The sequence below is a fragment of the Aotus nancymaae genome, unplaced genomic scaffold, assembly GCF_030222135.1.
Source record: "Aotus nancymaae isolate 86718 unplaced genomic scaffold, 86718_ANA_hifiasm-v0.15.2.pri h1tg000032l_0, whole genome shotgun sequence".
Lineage (NCBI taxonomy): Eukaryota > Metazoa > Chordata > Mammalia > Primates > Aotidae > Aotus > Aotus nancymaae.
This window is the reverse complement of record NW_026988445.1, coordinates 1683869-1707557: the sequence shown is the minus strand read 5'-3', so window position 1 is coordinate 1707557 and position 23689 is coordinate 1683869. Positions and strand designations below refer to the sequence as shown.

Here is a 23689-nt window from a genome sequence, read left to right as displayed (position 1 = left end):
AATACCCACAAATCCAAATATAGTATCCAAATGCAAGTATAGAACACACTGTATATACGAGTTGAGCACCTCAAATCTAAAAATCCAAAAAGAAAAGAAACGTTCCAAAATCTAAAATGTTTCGAGCACCAAGATGATATTCAAAGGAAAAGCTCATTGGAGCATTTCAGATTTTGGATTTGGGATGCTTAACTGGTAAATATAATACAAATATTCCAAAAAAAGAAAACACACACACACACACACACACACACACACAGACCTGAAACACTTTTGGTCCCAAGCATTTTGAATAAGAGATATTCAACTTGTATACTCTTGATTTTAAATAATATATACATTGAACTGATAGAGACACAGATAAAACATCAAAGCACTAAATATGAAGAAACATAATTTATGTCTAAAATATAGGCTGCATCTTATTTTCTAAGTATATTAGATGTAGTCCTTAAGATGATATCATTAATTATAATCAAATACTACATTGATTCTAAATATAAAACCTATGGGAATGCTACATTCTTTTGAAATATATATATACATATATACATATACATAAATTTGTTATTATTAACATTATCTGCATAATCTGGCACTATAAGTAACTATTTCTTAGGTTCTGGATCATTCTTAAAGCTTTGATTAAGGGAGCTACCTCCCACCATCCACATCACAGCGATTCAAACTGCTTCGTGCATTACCTTATCCCTTTCCTCACATCACAATAACTGATGTTCCATAGGACTCTTAAAAGTATGACTTATCTCTATCTAACTTGCTGTCTTCCAGAATCTCAATATGTAACATTTGTCTTCAGCAGAACATCTCAAGTGTCTCATTGTGGCTGTGTGGTAATGAATCAGTAGAGTATACTAAAAAGTAGAAAGTACCTTCTGACAACTTTCTTTATGTGATCCTCAAACAGACAGGTAAAAATTTAATGAATTAAGCAAGGTATACAACACAATTCTTCATAAAGCATGGATCCAAAAAGAGGTATCTGATACTATAACGTACCATAAGCAGCCTAGCATTGGTAAAATGCTCACAATGCCCAAAACTACTTCAGGCACTAATCAAAATGAGATGTATTCATGTGCTAAATGTTAGGGTACTTTAAAAATAACCAAACTCATGTAAGTCTATTATAAAAAGTGAGGCCAGGTATGATGGTTCATGCCTGTAATCCTAGCACTTTGGGAAGCCAAAGTGGAAGAATCTCCCTGAGCCCAGGAGACTGAAGACTACCCCGGACAACAAAGCGAGATGCCATCTCTACAAAAAAAATTTAAAAATTAGCCAGGCATGGTGGCATGCACCTGTGCTCCTAGTTACACAGGAGGCTGAGGTAGGAGGATTCCTTGAGCCCAAGAGATTGAGGCTGCAGTGAGCCATAATCATGCCACTGCACTCCAGCCTGGGTGACAGAGTGAGATCCTATCTCAAAAAATAAAAATAAAAAATGACAATTAAATTAGAAGTTGTTTAATGGTGAATTATTTAAAAATGTCTTCTTTACAACATGTGCAGATTTCAGCTGCTATAAGAGAGAGTTTAGAGGTATTTGCATCATCTATTCCAGTACACTCTGACAATAGTGAGATTTTTCAGAAATACCAACCTGGAAAACAAATTTTATCATACTGCAAATAAATAAAGGATACAAAAATTTATCTTTCTGGCTGTTAAAAAGACACTAATTAATAGCACCAAAGGTAAACCATAAAGGAAAAACATAAAAAGATAAGGGAAAAAAATTAACCTCATATATATTGGGATGTATGATGGGAAAGCATGCAAATTGATGGGAAGGTGTCTAACCCTCCAATCAAGTATTAAAATTCAACAAAAGTCAATTCAACACATATTTACTGAATGTCTGTTATGTACACACACAGTATTAGATATAAAGAAAGAAAAACCACGAACACAGCAGATAGGGTCTGTGCTCTACAAGAGCTTAAAATTTAGCATGGAAGAGAGGCAATTTAAAACAGTTTAAGAAGTGCTATGCAGAAGAATTGCAGATGCAACTGGAACAAAGAAGAGGAGTGTCTAATTCAGACATGGGACCATCAGGAAACTTCCGGAGGACTGGAAAATAGCAGAAGAACAGGAGCTGCCAGCAGATACACATTCATTCTCAAACTTATTTGAGACCATACGCTCAGAAATACTTCCAGGGTGGGAAAGGTAGAAAAGGAGATTCCACTATTAACAGGTAAAAGCTATCAAGTCTTTATAATTTATATGTTAATGTCATTATGACCTCATGTGAAAACAGAGACTAATGGAGGCTGAAAGCATATAGATGCACAGAAAGAAGACAGTAGCATTATACATCAAAATGAAAAAATAATTCTCCGTAGGTAGCAGGGTTATAGGTGAATTAGATCCTTTTTTTTTTAGCTTATTGTTTGATTTTTCTACAATGAACGTGCAAGAAATAGAAAATTTCTGCCTTGAAGGAAAATGGGAAAAATAACTCCTGTATATTCAAGACAAAGGTTTATATATTCTTATAAAGAGAGAGCTCCTGAAAATTCAGTAAGAAAATATAAACCTCAAAAAAAAAATTTAGGAAAAGGACTTGAAACTGGCATTTCATAAAAGAAGAAACACACTCAATAAAAATTTGGAAAACTACATCCTCAGCCAGGCACAGTGGCTTACGCCTGTAATCCCAGCACTTTGGAAGGCTAAGGTGGGTGGATTGCCTGAGGTCAGGAGTTCGAGACCAATCTGGCCAACATGGTGAAACCCTGTCTCTACTAAAAATATTTAAAAAATTGCTGGGCATGGTGGCGTGCACCTGTAATTCCAGCTACTCAGGAGGCTGAGACAGGGAAGTTGGTTGAACAAGGGAGGTGGAGGTTGCAGTGAGCCAAGATTGTGCCACTGCACTCTAGCCTGGTCAACAGAGCAAGATTACGTCTCAAAAAAAAGAAAAAAAAGAAAAGAAAATTACATCCTCATTAGCAATTAAAATTGCACATTAAAATGACAGTGAAATCCAAATTTTCATCAGCAAATGGCAGATGTTGTCAGTAAGTATATGAGGAAGTAAATCTTCTCACATATAGGTTGAGCATCCCAAATCCGAAAAATCCAAAATCCAAAACACTCCAAAACTGGAAACTTTCTGAGCACTGACATGAGACCCAACACTCATTGTAGCATTCCTAATTACAAATTTTTGGATTTGAAATGCTAAACCAGTAGGTATATATAATATAAATATTAAATTTATATATAATAAATTTATATATAATAAATAGAAATATCCCTAAGTCTGAAAGAATTCAAAATCTGAAACACTTCTGGTCCTAAGCACTTCAGATTAAAAAAACTCAATCTGTACTACTAGTAGGAGTTTAAAATAGTATATTATTTCTGGAGAGGTTAAAATATGTATATACACTGTTTGACCCATGATTTCCAACTCTGAAAAAACATAATAAAGAAAACATAACAGAAGGTGATTTACCTCTAAGAATATTAATCACAGGCAGAAAAAAAAATAGGAAAATAACCTAAAGAGAACAAATTAAATAAACCGCAGTACACAGTAGAGAACTATGACATCATTAGAGAATATTTAGAATAGCATAGAATTTCTGAGGTTCATCTTAAAAGTCATGTTTTTAACATGTTTCCATGTGTAATTTTTAATCAATAAATATAATCAAAATATTTTTGTCTATTAAAATGATTTGAAAGCATCACGGTATTTATAAAATATGCAATGATGATGTCTAGTAAGGATAAAATGTGACCCTAACTCAGCCATTAAATTAACCCTATTTGTCACTGTTGGGGGTTTTGACTGCTGTTTTTTTGTTTTTGTTTTTGTTTTTGTTTTTGAGATTGAGCCTCACTCTATCACCCAGGCTAGAGTGCAGTGGTACGATCTCGGCTCACTGCAACCTCCATCTCCTGGGTTCAAGTGATTCTCTTGCCTCAGCCTCCCAAGTAGCTAGATTATAGGCACCTGCCACCACACCTGGCTAATTTTTGTATTTTTAGTAGAGACACAGTTTTACCATGTTGTCAAGGCTGGTCTTGAACTATTGACCTCAAGTGATCCATCCACCTCAGCCTCCCAAAGTGCTGGGATTACAGGTGTGAGCCACGATGCCCGGCTGCTATAGTTTTTTAAATGCTATTATTCATATTGCAAATTTGTCAATTAGGGCACACTGATTTTTTTAAAGAAGTTTAATGAATAATGATACTGAAATATGGTAAATTGAGAAAAAATATAAATGTTATAATCATCACAGAAATTCAATTCTAAATAATGATAAACAGCTATAGTTTTGGAAAGAAACAGACCTGAGTTCAAGTCCTTGATCTGTAACTTAGTGTGTGTGTATACAAAACACTTAAGCTCTCTGGCTTCTGGTTCTTTATCTGCAAACTGTTTGAGAGCATTAACTAATTTATGTAGAGAGCTTAGAATCATGCATGGTGTACAGGTAGTATGTAATCCTAAGACTTTGACCCCAAGAAAACTAAAAACCACTTAGAAACTTACAGTGGTTTTGTCCTACATCTGGAATAGCTAACCAACTGTCTGCGACACTCAGCTCAAAATTTCTCCTATATCTTTTAAAATTTTAGCATCAATTATAGTATTACAATTTTGGATAAAGGCACACTATTGAAGATACCACATGCCTTTCACCAAACATGGTAGTGACTATAATGATTTTTCTCCTTTTAAATAGACTTCATTTTTTAGAACAATTTTGGATTCATACAAATGTTGAGCAGAAAATAAAAAGTTCCTTTGGCCTCAAACACACACAACCTTCACAACTAGGAACATTCTGTAGCAGAGTGTCACATGTGTTGCAATTGATGAACCTCCACCAATGCCTCATTATCATCTGAAGTTCATAGTTTCTATTAGGGTTCCATCTTGCTGTAGTACATTCTATAGGTTTGGACAATCCACCATTCTAGTATACAGAATAGTTATACTGCCCTAAAAATCCTCTGTACTCCACCATTCATTCCTATCTACTGCCCCATATCTGCTAACCACTAACCTCTTTACTGTCTCCATGGGTTTGCCTTTTCCATAATGTCATACAATTAGAATCATATAATATAAAGCTTCTTCATGCTGTCATCTTTCAATTAGTAATATGCATTTCAGGTTTCTCCATGTCTTAGGGCTTCATAGCTCATTTCTTTTTTACTGCTGAATAACACTCCATTGTCTAAATGTACCACAACTGATTTACCTATTCATCTACTGAAGAACAACTTGGTTGTTTACACATTTTGGCAATTATGAATAAAGTGGCTATAACGTCCTTGTGTAGGATATTGTATGAACCTAAGTTTGGTTTTCTAAACTTTTAAGTTCAGGGGCACATGTGCAGGTTTGTTACATAGGCAAACTTGTGTCATGGGGATTTGTTAGACAGATTATTTCATCATCCAGGTATTAAGCCTAGTACCCATTAGTTATTGTTCCTGAGCCTCTTCCTCCTCCCACCCTCCAGCCTCCAACAGGCCCCAGTGTCTGTTGTTCCACTCTATGTATCTGAGTGTTCTCATCATTTAGCTTCAACTTATGAGTAAGAACATGTGGTATCTGGTTTCCTATTTCTCCATTAGTTTACTAAGGATAGTGGCCTCCAGTTCTGCCCATGTCCCTGCAAAAGACATGATCTCATTATTTTTTTATGGCTGCACGGTATTCCATAGTGTATATGTACCATGTTTTCTTTATCCAGTCTATCACTGATGGGCATTTAGGATGATTCCATGTCTTTGCTATGGTGAATAGTGCAGCAATGAACATACAGGTACATGTGCCTTCCCCCCACCGCTTCGAGATGGAGTCTTGCTCTTTTGCCCAGGCTGGAGTGCACTGCTATGATCTTGGCTCACTGCAACCTCTGCCTCCCAGGTTCAGGTGATTCTTCTGCCTCTCTCTCCCAAGTAGCTGAGACTACAGGCATCTGTCACCACGCCCGGCTAATTTTTGTATTTTAGTAGAGATAGGATTTCACCATGTTGGCCAGGTTGGTCTCAAACTCTTGACATTGTGATCTGCCTGCCTCAGCCTCCCAAAGTGTTGGGATTACAGGCATGAGCCACCACACCCGGCCCGTGCATGTGTCTTTATAACAGAATGATTTATACTTCTTTGGGTATACACCCAGTAATGGGATTGTTGGGTCAAATACTATTTCTGTCTTTAGGTCTTTGAGGAATCACTACACTGTCTTCCACAATGGCTGAATTAATTTACACTCCCAACAAAAGTGTAAAATCATCCCTTTTTCTCCACAACCTCACTGGCATGTTACTTTTTGACTTTTTTTTAACAATTGTACTTTAGGTTCTGGGGTACATGTGCAGATCATGCAGGATTGTTGCATAGGTACATACATGGCAAGGTGGTTTGCTGCCTCCATCCCCCATCACCTACACCTGGCATTTCTCCCCACATTATCCCTCCCCCCAACACTGTCCCTCTCCTAGCCTCCCACAACAGACTCCAGTGTGTGATGCTCCCCTCCCTGTGTCCACGTGTTCTCATTGTTCAACACCCGCCTGTGAGTAAGAACATGCAGTTTGATTTTCCATTCTTGTGTCAGTTTGCTGAGAATGATGGGTTTCCAGATTCATCCATGTCCCTACAAAGGACACAAACTCATCATTTTTTATGGCCACATAGTATTCCATGGTGTATATGTGCCACATTTTCCTTGTCCAGTCTATCATTGGTGGGTATTTGGGTTGGTTCCACATCTTTGCTATTGTAAACAGTGCCGCAATGAACATACGTGTGCATGTGTCTTTATAATAATTTATAGTCCTTTTGGTATATACCCAGTAATGGGATTGCTGGGTCAAATGGAATTTCTATTTCTAGATCCTTGAGGAATTGTCACACTGTCTTCCACAATGGGTGAACTAATTTACACTCCCAACAACAGTGTAAAAGTGTTTCTATTTCTCCACATCCTCTCCAGCATCTGTTGTCTCCAGATTTTTTAAGGACCACCATTCTAACTGGCGTGAGATGGTATTTCAGTGTAGTTTTGATTTGCATTTCTCTAATGACCAGTGATGATGAGCATTTTTTCATGTTTGTTGGCTTCATATATGTCTTCATTTGAAAAGTGTCTGTTCATATCCTTCACCCACTTTTAGATGGCTTTGTTTGTTTTTTTCTTGTAAATCTGTTTTAGTTCTTTGTAGATTCTGGATATTAGCCCTTTGTCAGATGGGTAGATTGCAAAATTTTTTTCCCATTCTGTTGGTTACCAGTTCGCTCTAATGATTGTTTCTTTTGCTGTACAGAAGCTCTGAAGTTTAATTAGATCCCATTTGTCTATTTTGGCTTTTGTTGCCATTGCTTTTTGTGTTTTAGTCATGAAATCCTTGCCTATGCCTATGTCCTGAATGGTTTCACCTAGGTTTTCTTCTAGGTTTTTTACAGTGTTAAGTCTTATATTTAAATCTTTAATCCATCTGGAGTTAATTTTAGTGTAAGGTGTCAGGAAGGGGTCCAGTATCTGCTTTCTGCACATTGCTAGCCAATCTTCCCAACACCATTTATTAAACAGGGAATCCTTTCCCCATTGCTTGTTTTTGTCAGGTTTGTTGAAGATCAGATGGTTGTAGATGTGTGGTGTTGCTTCCGAGGCCTCTGTTCTGTTTCATTGGTCTACGCCTCTGTTTTGGTACCAGTACCATGCTGTTTTGATTACTGTTGCCTTGTAGTATAGTTTGAAGTCCAGCAGCATGATGCCTTCAACTTTGTTCTTTTTGCTTAGAATTGTCTTGGCTATGTGGGCTCTCTTTTGGTTCCATATGAAGTTTTTTTTTTTTTTTTGAGACGGAGTTTCGCTCGTTACCCAGGCTGGAGTGCAATGGCGCGATCTCGGCTCACCGCAACCTCCACCTCCCAGGTTCAAGCAATTCTCCTGCCTCAGCCTCCCGAGTAGCTGGGATTGCAGGCACGCACCACCATGCCCAGCTAATTTTTGTATTTTTAGTAGAGACGGGGTTTCACCATGTTGACCAGGATGGTCTCGATCTCTTGACCTCGTGATCCACCTGCCTCGGCCTCCCAAAGTGCTGGGATTATAGGCGTGAGCCACTGCGCCCGGCCCATATGAAGTTTAAGGTGTTTTTTTTCCAGTTCTGTGAAGAAGGTCACTGGTAGTTTAATGGGGATAGTGTCGAATCTACAAATTACTTCGGGCAGTATGGCCATTTTCACAATATTGATTCTTCCTAACCATGAGCATGGAATGTTTTTCCATTTGTTTGTGTCTTCTCTTATTTCCTTGAGCAGTGGTTTGCAGGTCTCTTTGAAGAGGTCCTTTACATCTTTTGCTAGTTGTATTCCTAGGTATTTTATTCTCTTTGTAGCAATTGTGAATGGGAGTTTGCTCTTGATTTGGCTCTCTGTTTGGCTGTTATTGGTGTATAGGAATGCTTGTGATTTCTGCACCTTGATTTTGTATCCTAAGACTTCACTGAAGTTGCTTATCAACTTAAGGAGATTTTGGGCTGAGACGTTGGGGTCTTCTAAATATACAATCATGTCATCTGCAAATAGAGACAATTTGACTTCCTCCTTTCCTAACTGAATACCCTTTATTTCTTTTTCTTGCCTAACTGCTCTGGCTAGAACTTCCAATATTATATTGAATAGGAGTCGTGAGAGAGGGCAACCTTGTCTAGTGCCAGATTTCAAAGGGAATGCTTCCAGTTTTGGCCCATTCAGCATGATATTGGCTGTAGGTTTGTTGTAAATAGCTTTTATTATTTTGAGATATGTTCCATCGATACCTAGTTTGTTGAGTGTTTTTAGCATAAAGGGCTGTTGAATTTTGTCGAAGGCCTTCTCTGCATCTATTGAGATAATCGTGGTTTGTGTCTTTGGTTCTATTTATGTGATGAATTACATTTATAGACTTGTGTATGTTGAACCAGCCTTGCACCTCCGGGATGAAGCCTACTTTGTTGTGATGGAGAAGCTTTTTAATGTGCTGTTGCAATCAGTTTGCCCGTATTTTATCGAAGATTTTTGCATCTATGTTCATCATGGATATTGGCCTGAAGTTTTCTTTTTTGTTGAGTCTCTGCCAGGTTTTGGTATCAGGATGATGTTGGTTTCATAGAATGAGTTGGGGAGGATTCCCTCTTTTTGTATTGTTTGGAATAGTTTCAGAAGGAGTGGTACCAGCTCCTCTTTGTACTTCTGGTAGAATTTGGCTGTGAACCCACCTGGACCTGGACTTTTTTTGGTTGGTAGGTTATTAATTTCTGCCTCAACTTCAGCCTCAACTTTTATTGGTTTACTGAGAGTTTCAACTTCTTCCTGGTTTAGGCTTGGGAGGGTGCAAGTGTCCAGGAATTTATCCATTTCTTCCACATTTACTGGCTTATGTGCACAGAGTTGTTTGTTTGTAGTAATCTCTGACGGTAGTTTATATTTCTGTGGTATTGGTGGTGACATCATTTTTTATTGCATCTATTTAATTCTTCTCTCTTTTCTTTTTTATTAATCTGGCTAGTGGTCTGTCTATTCTGTTGATCTTTTCAAAAAACCAGCTCCTGAATTTATTGATTTTTTGAGGGGTTTTTGTGTCTCTATTGCCTTTATTTCTGCTCTGATCTTAGTTATTTCTTGTCTTCTGCTAACTTTTGAGTTTTTTTGATCTTGCTCCTCTAGCTCTTTCAATTTTGATGATAGGGTGTTGATTTTCAATCTTTCCTCACTTCTCATGTGGGCATTACTGTTATAAATTTCCCTCTAGACACTGCTTTGAATGTGTCCCAGAGATTCTGGTACATTGTGTCCTCATTCTCATTGGTTTCAAAGAACATCTTTATTTCTGCCTTCATTTCATTGTTTATCCAGTTGACATTCAGGAGGCAGATGTTCAGTATTGGGTGCATATATATTTAGGACAGTTAGCTCTTCTTGTTGTATTGATCCTTTTACCATTATGTAATACCCTTCTTTGTCTCTTTTGATCTTTGTTAAAGTCCATTTTATCAGAGACTAGGATCGCAACCCCTGCTTTTTTTGCTCTCCATTTGCTTGGTAGATCTTCTTTCATCCCTTTATTTTGAGTCTATGTGTGTCTTTGCATGTGAGATGGGTCTCCTAAATACAGCACACTGATGGGTCTTGACTTTTTATACAGTTTGCCAGTCTGTGTCTTTCAATTGAGGCATGTAGGCTGTTTTTGTTTATCGTTAATATTGTGTGTGAATCTGATCCTGCCATTTTCTTAGTGGTTGTTCCTTTTTCCCACTGGTCAACACAGTTTCCTCATTGCGTTGTTGGTCTTTACTATTTGGTTCATTTTTGCAGTGGCTGGTACTGGTTGTTCCTTTCCATATTTAGTGCTTCCTTCAGGAGCTCTTGTAGGCAGGTCTGGTGGTGATGAAATCTATCAGTAATTGCTTGTTTGTAAAGGATTTTATTTCTCCTTCACTTATGAAGCTTAGTTTGGCCGGATATGAAATTCGGGGTTGAAAGTTCTTCTCTTTAAAGATGTTGAATATTGGCCCCCACTCTCTTCTAGGGTTCTGCTGAGAGATCTGCTGGGAGTCTGATGGGCTTCCCTTTGTGGGTGACCCAATCTTTCTCTCTGGCTGCCCTTAGCATTTTTTCATTCATTTCAACCCTGGTGAATCTGATGATTATGTGCCTTGGGGTTGCTCTTCTTGAGGAATATCTTTGTGGTGTTCTTTGCATTTCCTGTATTTGAATGTTGGCCTGCTTTGCTAGGTTGGGGAAGTTCTCCAGAGTGTTTTCCAGCTTTGATTCATTCTCGCCATCCTCTTCAGGTAGGCCAATCAAGCATAGATTAGGTCTTTTCACATAATCCCATATTTCTTGAAGGCTTTGTTCATTTCTTTTCACTTTTTTCTCTTTTCTTGCCTTCTCTTTTTATTTCATTGAGTTGATCTTCAATCTCTGATATCCTCTCTTCTGCTTGATCTATTCAGTTGTATACTTCACGAAACTTGTGTATGCTTCACGACGTTCTCGTGCTCTGTTTTTCAGCTCCATCGTTTATGTTCTTCTCGAGGCTGGTTATTCTAGTTAGCATTTCGTCTAAACTTTTTTCAAGGTTCTTAGTTTCTTTGCATTGAGTTATAACATGATCTTTTAGCTCAGAGAAGTTTGTTATTACTTCTGAAGCCTGCTTCTGTCAGTTCGTCAAATTCATTCTCTGACCTGTTTTGATCCCTTGCTGGTAAGGTGTTGTGATCTCTCCACAGAGGAGAGGCATTCTGGAGTTTGGTGATTTCATCCTTTTTGCACTGGTTTCTTCCCATGTTCGTGGATTTATCTAGCTTTGATCTTTGAAGTTGGTGATTTCAGGTGGGATCTCTGAGTAGATGTCCTTTTTGTTAAAGTTGGGGTTATTTCTCCTGTATGAGGCTTTTGTTTTTTTTGTTTTTGTTTTTACACAGGAGTCAGTGTGCCACTTAAGACAGTCTGTTTGTTGTCTGCCTGTGGAGGCACTGCTGCTGGGTTGCCTCAGTCTCAGCCAGGCTGCTGTTTACTTTTCTCCTGGTTTCTGCGTATACAGGTGAGATTAGCCCTGCCTTCCCAATGGCGGGCGTCTTTCCCTCCACTGAGCCCACTCGGCTCAGAGGGAGCTCAGTCTGATGTGTTAACTGTGAAACTCTCCAAGAGGGCTTCCGCTTGCTGGATCTTGTGGGGGTGGGACCTGTCTTGCTGTATCATCCAACTCCCCGCTTTCAACTCTCCCTCCTTCTGTGGGACTGGCAGTTCCTTCCTGCAAGCCTTCTTGGTGTTAGTCAAAGTCTCCACCCTAGTCTGCACCGACAATTTGTGGTGCTGCCCAGCAGGGGCTGTCACCCGGGTCTGCAACTCCTGGCAGTTCTCAGCCAGGCAGCGTTTTCCTGGACTGTGGGCTGCCAAAGTCACAGTAAAGCGCAGTATCTGAAGTGGAGTACCAAGAAGGTGAAGCCCCCTCATCCTCTGTGCCAGATGCACTTCCCAGGTGTGGCAGAGCCCCTCCTTGCCTCGGCTCACCCTCTTTGGGCTGCTTTTGCCACCTTTTTGGGTTAATCCCACTGGTTCCTTTCAAACCAGTCCCTTTGAAACAAACCCCAGTACCTCGTTCGGAGACGTGGATATTGCTCTAGTTCTGTGTCTCACTTGCTGGGAATTGCACTCCAGAGAAGCTCCATTTCGGCCATCTTGGTGGTGGAACCCCTCGCTGATCTTTTTTGACATTTTTATAATAGCCATTCTGACTGGTGTGAGATGATATCTCATTGTGGTTTTGATTTACATTTCTCTAATCATCAGTGATGTTGAGCTTTTTATCATGTTATTGTTGGTTGCATGTATGTCTTCTTTTAAAAAGTGTTTGTTCATGTCCTCTGCCCCCTTTTTAATGGTTTTTTTTCTTCTTGTAAATTTAAGTTCCTTATAGATGCTGGATATTAGACCTTTGTTGGATGCCTAGTTTCCAAAATTTTCTCCCATTCCGTAGGTTGTGTTTGTTGACAGTTTCTTTTGCTGTGCAGAAGCTCTTCAATTTAAATAGATCCCATTTGTTAATTTTTGCTTTTGTTGCAATTGCTTTTGGCATCTTTCACATAAAATCATTGCCAGTGCCTATGTGCTTATTGGTATTGCCTAGGTTGTCTTCCAGGGTTTTTACAGTTTTGTATTTTACATTTACGTCTTTAATCCATCTTGAGTTAATTTTTGAAAATGGTGTAAGAAAGGAAGCTAGTTTCAATCTTCTGCATGTGGCTAGCCAGTTCTCCTAGCACCATTTATTGAATAGGGAATCCTTTCCCCATTGCTTTTGTCAGATATGTCAAAGATTAGATAGTCGTAGGTATACAATCTTATTTCTGGGTTCTCTATTCTGTTCCATTGGTCTATGTACCTGTTTTTGTACCAGTACCATGCTGTTTTGGTTACTGTGGACTTGTAGTATAGTTTGAAGTCATGTAGCATGATGCCTACAGCTTTGTTCTTTTTGCTTAGGATTGCCTTAGCTATTTAGGCTCCTTGTTGGTTTCATATTAATTTTAAAACAGTTTTTTCTAGTTCTGTGAAGAATCTCAAAGGTAGTTTAATAGAAATAGCATTATTTATAAATTGCTTTGAGCAGTATGGCCATTTAACAATATCGATTCTTCCTATCCATGAGCATGTAATGTTTTTCCATTTGTTTGCGTCATCTGATTTATTTATGCAATGGTTTACAGTTCTACTTGTAAAGATCTTTCAACTCCCTGGTTAGCTTTATTCCTAGGTATTTTATTCTTTTTGTGGCAATTGTGAATGGGATTACATTCCTGATTTGGCTTGTGGCTTGACTGTTGTTGGTGTATAGCAATGCTAGTGATTTTTGCACAGTGACTGTGTAACCTGTGACTTTGCTGAAGTTGTTTATTGACTTGAAAAGCTTTCAGGCTGAGACTATGGGGTTTTCTAGATATAGTACTGTGCAAACAGGCATAGTATGACTTCCTCTCTTCATATTTGGATGCCCTTTATTTCTTTCTCTTGCCTGACTACCCTGGCCAAGACTTCTAATACTGTATTGAGTGTGGCAAGAGAAGGCATCCTTGTCTTGTGCCAGTTTTCAAGGGGAATGCTTCCAGCTTTTGCCCATTCAGTACAAGGTTGGCTGTGAGTTTGTCATGGATGGCTCTTATCATTTTGAGGTATGTTCCTTCAATACCTAGTTCATTGAAAGTTTTTAACATGAAGGAATGCTGAATTTTATCAAAAGCATTTTCTGCATGTATTAAGATAATCATGTAGTTTTTGTCCTTTAGTTCTGTTTATGTGATGAATCAATCATGTTTATTCCTTTGCATATGTTGAACAAACCTTATATCCCAGAGATAAAGCCTACTTGATCGTGGTGGATAGCTTTTTAATGTGGTGCTGGATTTGGTTTGCCAGGATTTTGTTGAGGATTTTTGCACTGATGTTCATCAAAAATAATGACCTGAAGTTTTCCTTGTTGTTTTACCTCTGCCAGGTTTTGGTATAAGGATGATGCTGGCCTCATAAAATGAGTTACAGAAGAGTCCCTCCTCCTCAATTTTTTGAAATAGTTTCAGTAGGAATGGTACCAGCTCTTCTTTGTAAATCTGTAGAATTTAGCTGTGAATCTATCTGATCCTGGGTTTTTCTTAGGCAGGGGAGGTAGGGTAGGCTATTTATTACAGCCTCAATTTCAGGACCTGCTATTTGTCTGTTCACAAATTCAATTTCTTCCTGGTTCAGTCTTGGGTGGGTGTATGTTGAGGGGACTTAGTTTTATTTTCATTTGGGTAAATTTAAAAATTGGCAATAGAATAATGCTGGACTCAGAATGAGTTAGAAGTATTCCCTCTACCTCTGTCTTCTAGAAGATTGTAGAGAACTGGTATAATTTATTCTGTAAATGTTTGGTAAAATTCAACAATGAAATCATCTGGTCCTGGTGTTTTCTATTTTGGAAGGTTATTAATTGTTGATTTGGTTTCTTGAAAAGATATACACTTACTCAGTCTATTCTTCCCAATTGTTTTGCCAATTTGTATCTTTTCTTCCTTCCTCCCCGCTACTCTCTCTGGCATTCCTGAGGAAGAAGAGAACTCTAAAAGCTTGGAAAACTTGTTTGAGGGAATAATCCAGGAAAACTTCCCCGGGCTTACTAGAGATCTAGACATACAAATACAAGAAGCTCAAAGAACACCTGGGAAATTCATTGCAAAAAATCATCACATAGACACATAGTTATCAGATTACCTAAAGTCAAGACAAAGGAAACAATCTTTTTTTTTTCAATTTTTTTTATTATACTTTAAGTTCTGGAATACATGTGCAGAGCGTGCAGGTTTGTCACACAGGTATACATGTGCCTTGGTGGTTTGCTGCATCCATCACCCCATTATCTACATTAGGTATTTCTCCTAATGCTATTCCTCCCCTAGCCCCCCGCCCCCCAACAGGCCCTGGTGTGTGTGATGTTCCCCTGTGTCCATGTGTTCTCATTGTTCAACACCCACTTATGAGTGAAAACATGTGGTGTTTGGTTTTCTGTTCTTGTGTGACAAAGAAACAGTCTTAAGAGCTGTGAGGCAAACACATCAAGTAACCTGTAAAAGAAAATCTATCAAATTAACAGCAGATAGCTCAGCAGAAATTATGAGTGAAAACATGTGGTGTTTGGTTTTCTGTTCTTGTGTGACAAAGAAACAGTCTTAAGAGCTGTGAGGCAAACACATCAAGTAACCTGTAAAAGAAAATCTATCAAATTAACAGCAGATAGCTCAGCAGAAATTCTATTAGACAGAAGGAATTCGGCCAAGAATTCTGTATCCAGCAAAACTAAGCTTCATAAATGAAGGAGAAATAAAGTATTTTTCAGACAAACAAATGCTGAGAGAATGTGCCACTACCAAGCCAGCACTACAAGATATGCTGTAAGTTCTAAATCTTAAAACAAAACATCCAAATACACCCAAATACAACCTTCTTAAAGCATAAACCTCACAGGGCCTATAAAACAATAACAGAATTTTTAAAAAAGGCCATGGTATTCAGGCAACAACTAGCATGAGAAACAGAACAACACCTGATATCTCAATACTAACATTGAATGTAAATGGCCTAAATGTTCCATGTACAAGATACAGAATGGCAGAATGAATAAATATCCACCAAGTATCCGTTGTCTTCAAGAGAAGTCACCTAACAAATAAAGATTCACAAAAATTTAAGAAAAGGGGGTGGAAAAAGATATTCCATGCAAATGAAAACCAAAAGTAAGCAGGAGTAGCTATTCATATATCAGACAAAACAGACAGATCGTATACCTAGAAAACCCTAAGACTCATCCAAAAAGCTCCTAGATCTGATAAATGAATTCAGTAAAGTTTCAGGATACAAAATCAATGTACATAAATCATGCAACATACTGTGACCAAGCTGAGAATCAAATCAAGAACTCAACCCCTTTTACAACAGCTGCAAAAAATAAACACATATATACATACATACATACTTCAGAATATATCTAATCAAGGAGATGAAAGGTCTTTACAAGGAAAACTACAAAACACTGTTGAAAGAAATCATAGATGACACGAACAAATGGAAACACATCCTATCCTGATGGATGGGTAGAATGAATATTGTGAAAATAACCATATTGCCAAAAGCAATCTATAAATTCAGTTTATAGATTGATCTATAAAAACAATTCCCATCAAAACACTTTTATAGATCTATAAAAGCAATTCCCATCAAAACACCATCAACATTCTTCACAGAATTAGAAAAAAGAATCCTAAAATTCATAGGGAATCAAAAAAGAATTCACATAGCCAAAGCAAGACTACGCAAAGAGAACAAATCTGGAGGCATCACATTACCCAACTTCAAACTGTACTACAAGGCTATAGTTATCAAAACAGAATACTACTGGTATAAAAATAGGCATGTAGACCAAAGGAATCCAGAAATAAAGCCAAATACTTACAGCCAACTGATCTTCAATAAAACAAACAAAAACAAAGTGGGTAAAGGACATACTAGTCAACAAATGGTGCTGGCATAATTGACAAACAACATATAGAAGAATGAAACTGGATCCTCAGATCCCTCACCTTACACAAAAGTCAACTTGAGATGCATCAAAGACTTAAATCTATGACCCAAAACCATAAAAATTCTAGAAGATAACATCAGAAAAACTCTTCTAGACATTAGCTTAGGCAAAGAGTTCATGATCAAGTACCCAAAAGTAAATGCGACAAAAACAAAGATAAACAGATGGGATGTAAACTAAAAATTTCTGCACAAAGAAATAATCAGGAGAGTAAACAGACAACCCACAGAGTGGGAGAACATATTCTCAAACTATGCAACCAACAAAGGACTAATATGCAGAATCTACAAGGAAGTCAAACAAATTAGCAAGAAAAAAACAAATAATCCCATCAAAAAGTGGGCTAAGGGCATGAATAGACAATTCTCAAAAGCAGATATACAAATGGCCAACAAACATATGAAAAAATGGTCAACATCACAAATTGTCAGGGAAATGCAAATCAAAACCACAATGCAATACCACCTTACTCCTGAAAGAATAGCCATAATTAAAAATTAAAAAAAAATTTTTTTGGTGTGGATGTGGTGAAAAGGGAACACTTTATACTGCTAGTGGAAATGTAAACTAGTATAACCTCTATGGGGATTCTTTAAAGAACTAAAACTACCATTTGATCCAGCAATCCCAGTACTGGGTATCTACCCAGAAGAAAATAAGTCATTATATGAAAAAGACACTTGCACACACATTTATAGCAGCACAATTTGCCATTGCAAAAATATGAAACCAGCCTACATGTCCATTACCAACAAGTGGATAATGAAAATATGGGGGTGTGTGTGTGTGTGTGTGTGTGTGTGTGTAATTTCTCTTGGGTGTGGGGGTCACATGCAGGGCATGGTTTTGAGATGAAACTGTTCTACCTCAGATCATCAGGCATTAGAGTGAGAAGTCTCATAAACAGCAGGCAACCTAGATCCCTTGCATTCACAGTTCACAATAGGGTTTGTGCTCCTATGAAAATCTAATACCACTGCTGATCAGACAGGAGGCAGAGATCAGGTGGTAAATGCTCATTTGCCTGTTGTTCATCTCCTACTATGTGGCCCAGTTCCTAATAGGTGATGGAGTGACACCTAATAGATGTCCTATTAGGAACCGGTCTGTGGCTCAGGGATTGGGGACCCCTGGGTTATAAGACAGTACTTGCAAGCCTCATGGTAACTTCAAATCAAAAAACATGCAACAGATACACAAAACATAAGAAGAAATTAAATCATACCACCAGAGAAAAATCACATTCACTAACGGGAATACAGGAAGGAAGGAAAAGAAGACCACAAAACTATAGTCCTAAACAATCAATAATAACACTGAACATAAACAGACTAAACTCTCCAACGAGAAGACATAGAGTGGCTGAAGAGATTTTAAAAGACCCAATGATTGTTTGCCTACAAGAAACCTAATTCACCTATAAAGACACACAGGTGGAAAATAAACAGATGGAAAAAGATATACTATGCCAATGGAAACAATGCAGAGCAAAAGTAGCTGTATTTATATCAGACAAAATAGATTTCAAGACAAAATTATGAGAAGACACAAAGGTTATTATATAATGATAAAGGGGTCAATTCAGAAAGAGGATATAAAATTATAAATATATATGCACCCAGCCCTGAAGCACCTACATATATAAAGCAAATATTATTAGAGCTGAAGAAATAGACCCCAAAACAATAACAGCCGTAGGCTGGGCATGGTGGCTTACTCCTGCAATCCCAGCACATGGGGAGGCTGAGGTGGGCAGATCGCTTGAATCTAAGAGTTTGAGATCATGCTGGGCAACATGGCAAAACCCCATGTCTACAAAAAATACAAAATCTAGTTGGGCATGGTGGTGCACACCTGTAGTCTCAGCTACTCAGGAGGCTGAGGTGGGAGGATCACTTGAGCCCGAGAGGTGGAGGCTGCAGTGAACCAAGATCTTGACACCACATTCCAGCCTGGGTGACATCGTGAGACTCCATCACAAAAAGTAAAAACTAAAAAAACTATAGACCTCAATACCCTACTTTCAGTATCGGACAAATATTTCAGACAGACAATCGACAGAGGCCAGGCATGGTGGCTCATGCTTATAAGCCGAGCACTTTGGGAGGCTGAGGCAGGCGGATGACTTGAGGTCAGGAGTTCGAGGCCAGCCTGGCCAACATGGTGAAACCTCATCTCTAATAAAAATACAAAATAATTAACCAGGCATGGTGGCGCATGCCTGTGCCTGTAATCCCAACTACTCATGAGGCTGAGGCAGGAGAATTGCTTGAACCCAGGAGGCAGAGGTTGCAGTGAGCCAAGATCGTGCCACTGCACTGCAGCCTGGGTGACAGAGCAAGTCTCTGACTCAAAAAAAAATCAAATTTAATCTGTGCTATAGACCAAATGGACCTAACAAAACACTCCTTCCAATGGTTACAGAAAATGCATTCTTTGCCTCTCAGCACATGGATTATTTTCAAGGACTGACCATATTGTAGGTCACAAAACAAGTCTTAAAACAGTTTTTAAAAAAACTGGAATAATATGAAGCATCTTCTCCGACCTCAGTGGAATAAAACTAGAAATCAGTAACAACAGAAATTCTGGAAACTACAGAAATACATGGAAATTAAGAAACATGCTTCTGAATGACCAGTGGGTAACTGAAGATATTGAGAAAAAAACTGAAAAATTTCTTGACACAAATGATATTGGAAACACAACATCCCAAAATCTAGGGGATAAGCAAATGCAGTACTGAGGGAAGTTTATACCTGTAAGTGCCTACATCAAAAAAGAAGAAAAATGTAAAATAAACCACCTAATGATGCATCTTAACCAGAAAAGAGCAAACCAAACCCATATTTAGAAGAAAAGAAATAATAAAGATTGGAGCAGAAATAAATAAACCTGAAATAAGGAAAACAATATAAGTGATCAACAAAACAAAAAGTTGGTGTTTTGAAAAGGTAAACAAAATTGACAAACCTTTAGCCAGACTAAAAAAAAGAGAGAGATGACCCAAAGAAATAAAATTAGAGATGCAAAAGAAGACATTACAAATGACACCACAGAAATTCAAAGGACCATTAGTGGCTACTAGGAATACCTATGTGCCAATAAATTGAAAAATCTAGTAGAAATGGATTACTTCCTAGAGACATACAACTACCAAGATTGAACCATGAAGAAATTCAAAACCTGAAGAGATTAATAACAAGTAATGAGATTGAAAGCATAATAAAGTCTCCAGGCAAAGAGAAGCCCGGGTCCCAATGGCTTCACTGCTGAATTCTCCCAAACATTTAAAGAACTAACACCAATCCTACTGAAACTACTCCGAAAAACAGAGGTGGGAATACTTCCAAACTCAGTCTATGAGGCTAGTATTACCCAGATATGAAAACCAAAGATACATCAAAAAAAGAAAACCATAGAACATCTCTGATGAACACTGATGGAAAAATCCTCAATGAAATACTACCAAAGCAAATTCAATACATTAAAAAGATCATTCATCATGCCCAAGTGGGATTTATCCCAAGGAAGCAAGGATGATTGAACATATGCAAATAAATGAACGTCATACATCATACCAACAGAATGAAAGACAAAACCCATATTATCATTTCAACTGATGCTGAAAATCGTTTTACAAAATTCAACATCCCTTCATGATAAAAAGCCTCAAAAAACTGGGGATAGAAGAAACTTACTTCAACATAATAACCATGTATGACAGAACCACATCTAGTATCACACTGAATGGGGAAAAACTGAAAGCCTTTCCTCTAAGATCAAGAACATGACAAGGATGCCCATTTCACCACTATTATTCAACGTAGTACTGGAAGTCTTCACTCAAGTAATCAGACAAGACAACAATCTGAAGAAGAAATCAAGACAGTAACCTCATTTACAATAGCTACAAATAAAATTAAATACCTAGGAATTAACCAAAGAAGTGAAAGATACCTACAATGAAAACTATAAAACACTGATGCAAGAAAATTGAAGACACACAAAAAAGGGAAAGATATTTCATGTTTATGAATTGGAAGACTCAATATTGTTAAAATGACCATACTACCTAAAGGAATCTACAGATTTAATGCAATCCTTATCAAAATACTAATGGCATTCCTCATAGAAACAGAAAAGGCAATCCTAAAATTTATATGAAACACAAAGACCCAGAATAGCCAACGCAATCCTAAGCAAAAAGAATAAAACTAGAAGAATCACATTATGTGACTGTAAATTACACTAAAGAGCTACAGTAACCAAAATGGCATGGTACTGGCATAAACACAGACACAAAGATCAGTGGAACAGAAGAGAGAACCCAGACATAAAGTCATACATCTACAGTGAACCTATTTTTGACAAAGGTACCAAGAAAATATACTGGGGAAACGACAGTCTCTTCAATAAATGGTGCCGGGAAAATCAAATATCCAAATGCAAAAGAGTGAAAGTAGATCCCTATCTCTTGCCATATACAAGAATCAAATCAAAATTGATGATTAAAGACTTAACTCTAATCCCTCAAGCTATGAAACTACTAAAAGAAAACATTGGAGAAACTCTCCAGGACATTGGAATAGGCAAAAATTTCTTGAGTAATATATATATATAGTGCCAATATTTTCACCAGTAACAACCTGGAACTCAAATATGAGAATGAGATAATTCCTGGGGCCACAGAGAAATTTAAAAAAAGAGAGAGAGAAGAAGAAGAAGAAGAAGAAAGAAGAAAGGAGAAAAGAAGAAGAAGAAGAAAAAAAGAAAACAACTCTGAACAGACGGTAAGGGAATCAGACTTCCACATCTGTGACACCCCTCCCCCTCCATGCTGCCTGGCACCAAGCAGAAAATCTATCCCCACAACTCACATTTCTATATTGTAAAAGGTAAGACTGAGGTGGTTAGCCAGATTCCCCAACATCTTGAGTTCTCAAGCAGGAGACCTGTCCCCACCTTAATCCATGGGAAGCATCGTGACTGCCTAAAGGGAGACGTATTTCTTAGGACAGACAGAAACAAAGACAGGAGATGGGACTATCATCCCCAACCCTGAAAAATCTGAGTGGCTGCTCAGCAGAGGAAGTATGTTCCTCAGGTCTCCAGGGCACAAACCTCGAGCTAGCCTTAACACACTGCCAGCCTAATCCCTTTGGGACCTCTCACCTTCAGAGTGGGCATCACTCTGATCATTTACCAGAGCTGAGGTCAACCCAAGCTTAAGGTACCTCCTAGAGCTGAAAAGAGGCAGTGACCTAGACATAAAGATTCATTAAGCAAATGCATCCAATAGAAACCAAAACAAGATGAACAAAAAAAACCTAGAATATTCTGTAAATAACTATCCTTCAATGCTAAGACATAAAATACACCCACAAGAAACAACAGCAAACAGGGAACCATGACCTCCACAAAAGGACAAAACAAAAATCCAGCAACTGAGCCTAACAAGAAGGCAATTTGTGAGTTCTCTAAACACAAATTCAAAATAGTAGTTATAAGGAAAGTCCTGACCTCCAAGATAACACAACTCAAAAATTTATCAAAGAAATTAGGCTGGGCGCAGTGGCCCATGCTTGTAATCCCAACACTTTGGGAGACCAAGGCAGGCGGATCACTTGAGGCCAGGAGTTCAAAACCAGCCAGGCCAACATGGCGAAACCCCGTATCTACTAAAATGCCAAACATTAGCCAGGCATGGCGGCGAACACCTGTAGTCCCGGCTACTCGGGAGGTTGAGGCAGGAGAATCACTTTTAACCTGAAAGGTGGGGCTGCAGTGAGCCAAGATCACACCACTGCACTCCAGCCTAGGTGACAGAGTGAGACCCTGTCTCAAAAAAAAAAAGAACAAGAAAGAAATTTTAAAAAGAAATTGAAACAATCTTTTAAAATCAAACAAAGACTAGGTATGGTATAAACCTGGCCCTTTGGGAAACCAACACAGGAGAACTGCTTGAACCCAGGAGTTCAAGAACAGCCTGGGAAACATAGGAAGACCCCATTTCTACAAAATAATTCAAAAAATTAGCCAGGCATGGTGGCACAAGCCTGTGGTTCCAGGTATTCAGGAGGCTGAAATGGGAAATCACCTGATCCTAGGCGATAGAGGCTGAAATGAGCCATGATTGTGCCACTGCAGTCCAGCCTGAGCAATATGGCATCTTTGTTGGCTGAGTAGCATAGCAGATTTTATTTCATTCCTCCTGCTTGCTTTAGGTTTATTTTGTTCTTTTTCTAGTTCTTTGAGTTAGGAACCTACATTTGACTTTTCTTGTTTTCTGATATAATCATTTAGTGCTCTAAGTTTGTCTCTGAACACTGGCTTAGCTGTGTCTCATAAATTCTGATATGTTCTGCTTTTGTTGTCATTCAACTACATGAGTTTTTGAAATATCCTTTGAGATTTCTTCTTTAACCCATGAATTACTTAGTAATATACTGTTTGTTTCTAGGTATTTGGAGTTTTCTATGATCTTTGTTACTGATTAATAATTTGATTCATCTGCGGTCAGAGAACACACCCACTATGATTTCAATACTTTCAAATTTGTTGAGGTTTTTCGGCCCTGAAAATGGTCTGTGTTGGTACAAGTTCCACGGGCACTGAAAAAGAATATGTAGTCTGCTGTTGTTGGATATAGTGTTCTATAAAAGTCAGTTACATTTTGTTGATTGACAGTATTCTGGAGTTCTTTATTGTTGCTGATTTTGTCTGTTATATCAGTTTTTGAGAAAGAGCGTTGAAGTCTCCAACTGCAACTGCCTATTTCTCCTTTCACTTTCTATCAGCTTTTGCTTCATATATTTTACAGCTCTGATGTCTGGTATATACATTTGTAGGATTGCTATGTCTTCTTGGTAGATTGCCCTTTTGTCATTATCTAATGTCCTCTCTGTCTCTCATTAACTTTCTTTGGTATGAAGCATACTTTATCTTGTATTAATATGGTCAGTCCTGTGTTCTTTGATTAACGTTTGCATATGTCATTGCCATCCTTTTACTTTATATAT

General features: G+C 38.1%; 1 protein-coding gene across 7 annotated transcripts in view; it reads right to left on the bottom strand.

Moving 5' to 3' along the window:
* The window catches only part of RPS6KC1 (ribosomal protein S6 kinase C1), a 199864-nt gene that overhangs the window by 63862 nt on the left and 112313 nt on the right, over positions 1–23689 (bottom strand). The window lies entirely within an intron of this gene.